This window comes from Schistocerca piceifrons, unplaced genomic scaffold (genome assembly GCF_021461385.2).
Source record: "Schistocerca piceifrons isolate TAMUIC-IGC-003096 unplaced genomic scaffold, iqSchPice1.1 HiC_scaffold_1391, whole genome shotgun sequence".
NCBI lineage: Eukaryota > Metazoa > Arthropoda > Insecta > Orthoptera > Acrididae > Schistocerca > Schistocerca piceifrons.
The window spans coordinates 15,001-22,500 of record NW_025727226.1 but is presented as its reverse complement, the minus strand read 5'-3'; the positions used below and the strand labels follow the sequence as shown (position 1 = coordinate 22,500).

At 55.6% G+C, this 7,500-nt stretch overlaps 2 non-coding genes and 1 pseudogene across 2 annotated transcripts; all 3 read right to left on the bottom strand.

The window, feature by feature from the left end:
- LOC124733395 overlaps window positions 1-814 on the bottom strand; it is a 4,225-nt pseudogene extending 3,411 nt beyond the window's left edge.
- Window positions 815-1,002: 188 nt separating this feature from the next.
- On the bottom strand, window positions 1,003-1,158 carry LOC124733400. Its single transcript, XR_007008975.1, has one exon. It is a non-coding gene; the product is annotated as a 5.8S ribosomal RNA (ribosomal RNA).
- Window positions 1,159-1,511: 353 nt separating this feature from the next.
- Window positions 1,512-3,420, bottom strand: LOC124733390. Its single transcript, XR_007008971.1, has one exon. It is a non-coding gene; the product is annotated as a small subunit ribosomal RNA (ribosomal RNA).
- Window positions 3,421-7,500: the final 4,080 nt, after the last annotated feature.

Sequence of the window (7,500 nt, the reverse complement as noted above, 5' to 3'; positions counted from 1 at the left end):
GTCATCCGGGAAGAACCGCGCGCGCTTGCCGGGGAGCCCGAGCGCCCAAAGGGGCGAATCGACTCCTCCAGATATACCGCCGGGCAGCCAGCCAGGACACCGGGGCTCTGCCCAACAGACGCGAACCGAGGCCCGCGGAAGGACAGGCTGCGCACCCGGGCCGTAGGCCGGCACCCAGCGGGTCGCGACGTCCTACTAGGGGAGAAGTGCGGCCCACCGCACACCGGAACGGCCCCACCCCGCGGCGAGTGGAAAGGCAACCGGACACGACCCCGCCGCGGATTGCTCCGCGCGGGCGGCCGGCCCCATCTGCCGAGGGCGGAGGCCAGTGGCCGGATGGGCGTGAATCTCACCCGTTCGACCTTTCGGACTTCTCACGTTTACCCCAGAACGGTTTCACGTACTTTTGAACTCTCTCTTCAAAGTTCTTTTCAACTTTCCCTCACGGTACTTGTTCGCTATCGGTCTCGTGGTCATATTTAGTCTCAGATGGAGTTTACCACCCACTTGGAGCTGCACTCTCAAGCAACCCGACTCGAAGGAGAGGTCCCGCCGACGCTCGCACCGGCCGCTACGGGCCTGGCACCCTCTACGGGCCGTGGCCTCATTCAAGTTGGACTTGGGCTCGGCGCGAGGCGTCGGGGTAGTGGACCCTCCCAAACACCACATGCCACGACAGGCGGCAGCCTGCGGGGTTCGGTGCTGGACTCTTCCCTGTTCGCTCGCCGCTACTGGGGGAATCCTTGTTAGTTTCTTTTCCTCCGCTTAGTAATATGCTTAAATTCAGCGGGTAGTCTCGCCTGCTCTGAGGTCGTTGTACGAGGTGTCGCACGCCACACCGCCAGCCGGCTGTGCACGCTACCGAGAAAGTACCGGTATGCGAACCGCCAGGCGACGGGCGCGCATCGCACGTTTGAGGAGACGCGGCCGGCCCCACAGGCGGCCGCGACACTCCCAGGTCTGCGAAGCGGGGCAAACGCCGCGCGCTTCAGTATACGTAGCCGACCCTCAGCCAGGACGTGGCCCGGGAACGGAATCCATGGACCGCAATGTGCGTTCGAAACGTCGATGTTCATGTGTCCTGCAGTTCACATGTCGACGCGCAATTTGCTGCGTTCTTCATCGACCCACGAGCCGAGTGATCCACCGTCCTGGGTGATCTTTTCTCAAGTTTCCGCCGTCTCTTTCGAGACGGTCGCATAGGCGGGAGTGAGGCGTGTGGCGGCCCCTGTTCCAGCGTTTCTGTGTCCAACGGCCTCACGGCCGACGGGCGTCGTACGGCTCCACACCGGAGCGGACAGGCACTCGGGCGAAAGTCATTCAAAACCGGCGCCAGGCGCCAGGTGCCGCAGGCCAGCCGCTCCAGCGCTTCAGCGCTCGTACCACACAACATTGCCGCTAGTTTTGAGAGGCACGCGTGGTTCCGCACGCGGCGCACGGCTACTGCGAGCCGTACAGGTAGCGTGTTGCGCGACACGACACGCACATCGAAAGACATGCAGTCTAGTCGGTAATGATCCTTCCGCAGGTTCACCTACGGAAACCTTGTTACGACTTTTACTTCCTCTAAATGATCAAGTTTGGTCATCTTTCCGGTAGCATCGGCAACGACAGAGTCAATGCCGCGTACCAGTCCGAAGACCTCACTAAATCATTCAATCGGTAGTAGCGACGGGCGGTGTGTACAAAGGGCAGGGACGTAATCAACGCGAGCTTATGACTCGCGCTTACTGGGAATTCCTCGTTCATGGGGAACAATTGCAAGCCCCAATCCCTAGCACGAAGGAGGTTCAGCGGGTTACCCCGACCTTTCGGCCTAGGAAGACACGCTGATTCCTTCAGTGTAGCGCGCGTGCGGCCCAGAACATCTAAGGGCATCACAGACCTGTTATTGCTCAATCTCGTGCGGCTAGAAGCCGCCTGTCCCTCTAAGAAGAAAAGTAATCGCTGACAGCACGAAGGATGTCACGCGACTAGTTAGCAGGCTAGAGTCCTCGTTCGTTATCGGAATTAACCAGACAAATCGCTCCACCAACTAAGAACGGCCATGCACCACCACCCACCGAATCAAGAAAGAGCTATCAATCTGTCAATCCTTCCGGTGTCCGGGCCTGGTGAGGTTTCCCGTGTTGAGTCAAATTAAGCCGCAGGCTCCACTCCTGGTGGTGCCCTTCCGTCAATTCCTTTAAGTTTCAGCTTTGCAACCATACTTCCCCGGAACCCAAAAGCTTTGGTTTCCCGGAGGCTGCCCGCCGAGTCATCGGAGGAACTGCGGCGGATCGCTGGCTGGCATCGTTTATGGTTAGAACTAGGGCGGTATCTGATCGCCTTCGAACCTCTAACTTTCGTTCTTGATTAATGAAAACATACTTGGCAAATGCTTTCGCTTCTGTTCGTCTTGCGACGATCCAAGAATTTCACCTCTAACGTCGCAATACGAATGCCCCCCGCCTGTCCCTATTAATCATTACCTCGGGTTCCGAAAACCAACAAAATAGAACCGAGGTCCTATTCCATTATTCCATGCACACAGTATTCAGGCGGGCTTGCCTGCTTTAAGCACTCTAATTTGTTCAAAGTAAACGTGCCGGCCCACCGAGACACTCAATAAAGAGCACCCTGGTAGGATTTCAACGGGGTCCGCCTCGGGACGCACGAGCACGCACGGGGCGGTCGCACGCCTTCGGCTCGCCCCACCGGCAGGACGTCCACGATACATGCCAGTTAAACACCGACGGGCGGTGAACCAACAGCGTGGGACACAAATCCAACTACGAGCTTTTTAACCGCAACAACTTTAATATACGCTATTGGAGCTGGAATTACCGCGGCTGCTGGCACCAGACTTGCCCTCCAATAGATACTCGTTAAAGGATTTAAAGTGTACTCATTCCGATTACGGGGCCTCGGATGAGTCCCGTATCGTTATTTTTCGTCACTACCTCCCCGTGCCGGGAGTGGGTAATTTGCGCGCCTGCTGCCTTCCTTGGATGTGGTAGCCGTTTCTCAGGCTCCCTCTCCGGAATCGAACCCTGATTCCCCGTTACCCGTTACAACCATGGTAGGCGCAGAACCTACCATCGACAGTTGATAAGGCAGACATTTGAAAGATGCGTCGCCGGTACGAGGACCGTGCGATCAGCCCAAAGTTATTCAGAGTCACCAAGGCAAACGGACCGGACGAGCCGACCGATTGGTTTTGATCTAATAAAAGCGTCCCTTCCATCTCTGGTCGGGACTCTGTTTGCATGTATTAGCTCTAGAATTACCACAGTTATCCAAGTAACGTGGGTACGATCTAAGGAACCATAACTGATTTAATGAGCCATTCGCGGTTTCACCTTAATGCGGCTTGTACTGAGACATGCATGGCTTAATCTTTGAGACAAGCATATGACTACTGGCAGGATCAACCAGGGAGCTGCGTCAACTAGAGCTGAGCAGCCGGCCGCCCGGGAGTGTGTCCCGGGGGCCCGCGCGAACACGCAAGCGTCCGCTCAATCATTCTGCAAACAGGAGGAGGCTGAGCTCCCCTGCACAATACACCTCGAAACCCTCTCAGGTCCCGGCGGCGCGCAGCGCCGTCCCAAGTACTTGGTCGGGTTCGAGAGAGGCGCAATCGCCCGGAGTTAGGCGAGTAGACGCTTTCGGTGCGACACACCCGTGCTCCCAACTGAGCTTGCCGCTGCCGACAGAGGCCCGGGAGCGTGCTGTCGTGGCATTGCCGGCGGGAGACAACACGCGCCACCTACGGTGACCGGCAGCTCCAACGCCAGCGCCACAGAAGGACAAAAGCCCCACTTGGGTGCCGAAGCGAACTCTCCCAGCACAGCGCACACGCCAACACATCCGCACAGCTGCGATACAAACCACCAGCGAGAACCGCTGGGGCGACCGAGCAGCAGACGGCGTCGCGGCGCCGAGCGCCGGGCGGCGGCGCATCCTCAACGCACACAGTCCTCAATCGGACCAGCACACTGCAGATGTCCACCGCGCTTCGCACCGGGCCCGCGAGGACCTACTTTGGCCGCACGGCGCCGCGCGCAGGGTGCGCCGGCGCGCAGCTGCGGACGCCTGCCGCGTCCGTCGGCCGGCGCGCCTGCCACTGGCCGCCCCCACCAGCCGGCTGTAGCGCGTGCGCCCACGCACCGCGCGGCCAGCACGCCGGGAGGCGCCCCCTCACCGGCCGGGGACGGTCCCACCCAGCCACCGCCGCGTATCGCTTCACACCCAGATGCCGTTCAGTTTCGTCGCATGGTGGGTATCGCTGGAACAACCGGTTAGTACCTCAACCTATCGTCGCCATCACCGATTCACCCCTAGCGAGAACAACCGCACCACAACGGGTTACCATTTCTTCATTTGCGTAACTTCACCAGAAAACGTAGGCGTCCATCGCCATTTGCAACTTCAACCATTATTGCATGCCTGTGTCAGGTGTCACGCCACACTACGTCTGCCCACATACACGCAACAAAATGTGCACGCCTAGACAATACGTGGAAGGTGGCCCCCGTACGTATGCGATGTCCATTGCTCGAACGACTGTCAACCGGCTTCTGTAGCATGTCGCAGATATGGAACGCGCTGCACCATGCCATCACGGTGTGTGAGGAGAGACGACTAGGTCCGAATACATCAACAGACAGCTCATGCTGATCGCCATCCACGGCGTCCGTTCCTCCCACACGTCTCTATGGCGTACCACACTGCAATCCAGCTCTCATAGGGAGACGACACGTAGCTGCGTGCACAATATTTGCACTGTATGGTCCGCCGTTTTTGGGCGCAGTCGTTGTACGGTCACACATGTGCCCACGATGTATCATTCAGTACATAAGGACGAATGTGCAGTACAGATTGTGGTTCACCGCGTACGACATCAGCGGACAGTTGACACAGGCCGCACCACAACGTAGCCTGCGTACGTCGCATGCGAAGGGCATTGAACATGCAAACTTGTCACCAACCACCTTGCGAAGGCAGGGGGCAAGGTGGGGACGTGGGGAGAGGTGGGGGGGGGGGGGGGCGGCATGTACGCCCTGCTGCCATCCACATTACAGTGTACAGCAGGAGCATGTGGAAAGTCAGCAAGACTTGCAAGGTGTTTAACATGAAGCGATACACAGGGGAGCGGGCAGTGCGAGTAGCGAACTATATTGCGAGGGTTGCGGGTGGGCAACACTACACTAATTGAACGAGTCGTATAACAATTACAGAGCAGGTTTAGGCGACAACGTGGGTTACGATAGGCGACAACGTGGGTTACGTTAGGGGACAACGTGGGTTACGTTAGGGGACAACGTGGGTTACGTTAGGGGACAACGTGGGTTACGTTAGGGGACAACGTGGGTTACGTTAGGGGACAACGTGGGTTACGTTAGGGGACAACGTGGGTTACGTTAGGGGACAACGTGGGTTAGGTTTAAGGCACAACATGGGTTAGGTTAAGGCACAACATGGGTTAGGTTAAGGCACAACATGGGTTAGGTTAAGGCACAACATGGGTTAGGTTAAGGCACAACATGGGTTAGGTTACGGCACAACATGGGTTAGGTTAAGGCACAACATGGGTTAGGTTAGGGGGACAACATGGGTTAGGTTAGGGGACAACATGGGTTAGGTAAGGCACAACATGGGTTAGGTTAAGGCACAACATGGGTTAGGTTAGGGGACAACATGGGTTAGGTTAGGGCACAACATGGGTTAGGTTAGGGGACAACATGGGTTAGGTTAGGGGACAACATGGGTTAGGTTAGGGGACAACATGGGTTAGGTTAGGGGACAACATGGGTTAGGTTAGGGGACAACATGGGTTAGGTTAGGGGACAACATGGGTTAGGTTAAGGCACAACATGGGTTAGGTTAGGGGACAACATGGGTTAGGTTAGGGGACAACATGGGTTAGGTTAGGGGACAACATGGGTTAGGTTAGGGGACAACATGGGTTAGGTTAAGGCACAACATGGGTTAGGTTAGGGCACAACATGGGTTAGGTTAGGGCACAACATGGGTTAGGTTAGGGCACAACATGGGTTAGGTTAGGGGGACAACATGGGTTAGGTTAGGGGACAACATGGGTTAGGTTAGGGGACAACATGGGTTAGGTTAGGGGACAACATGGGTTAGGTTAGGGGACAACATGGGTTAGGTTAGGGGACAACATGGGTTAGGTTAGGGGACAACATGGGTTAGGTTAGGGGACAACATGGGTTAGGTTAGGGGACAACATGGGTTAGGTTAGGGGGACAACATGGGTTAGGTTAAGGCACAACATGGGTTAGGTTAAGGCACAACATGGGTTAGGTTAGGGGACAACATGGGTTAGGTTAGGGGACAACATGGGTTAGGTTAGGGGACAACATGGGTTAGGTTAAGGCACAACATGGGTTAGGTTAGGGGACAACATGGGTTAGGTTAAGGCACAACATGGGTTAGGTTAGGGGACAACATGGGTTAGGTTAGGGGACAAACATGGGTTAGGTTAAGGCACAACATGGGTTAGGTTAAGGCACAACATGGGTTAGGTTAAGGCACAACATGGGTTAGGTTAGGGGACAACATGGGTTAGGTTAGGGGACAACTTGGGTTAGGTTAGGGGACAACATGGGTTAGGTTAAGGCACAACATGGGTTAGGTTAAGGCACAACATGGGTTAGGTTAGGGGACAACATGGGTTAGGTTAGGGGACAACATGGGTTAGGTTAGGGGACAACATGGGTTAGGTTAAGGCACAACATGGGTTAGGTTAGGGGACAACATGGGTTAGGTTAAGGCACAACATGGGTTAGGTTAGGGGACAACATGGGTTAGGTTAGGGGACAACATGGGTTAGGTTAAGGCACAACATGGGTTAGGTTAAGGCACAACATGGGTTAGGGTTAAGGGACAACATGGGTTAGGTTAGGGGGACAACTTGGGTTAGGTTAGGGGACAACATGGGTTAGGTTAAGGCACAACATGGGTTAGGTTAAGGCACAACATGGGTTAGGTTAAGGTACAACATGGGTTAGGTTAAGGTACAACATGGGTTAGGTTAGGTTACACGTTGTTGTAAGGAAAGGTGGTGGGGGGGGGGGGGGGGGGGCGGGGCGGCAGGTTCGTTGATAGTGATTATAGTAAGTGAATGCTTGTGACATGATGAGATTGTCACGTCAGGATGCACCTTTGGCTTATTAGAGGCGGCGCTCCAATTCTATGCTTGTGTCAGACCTGTGTCTTTGACTCATGTCATTGTTTGTGCGCTGTGACAGGAGGTACTATTGTGATGTTGGGTGCACCGTTGTATAGGACATGTGTGGGTGTTGGTGCCTTATCTGCGCAATGGTGGATGTCGAAAGGGTGGGATATTCTATTTTCCGCATGGACCTCCTGGTCTGGTTGTGATAGTGTGGATTGTGTAATGTGGCGGAGAGGATGCACTGGATGTTGTTCCATGCTGGTGCTTACATATTGTATGTGCGCCTGTTAGAAGCAGAGAGTGGTGCGTGATCAGAGTGT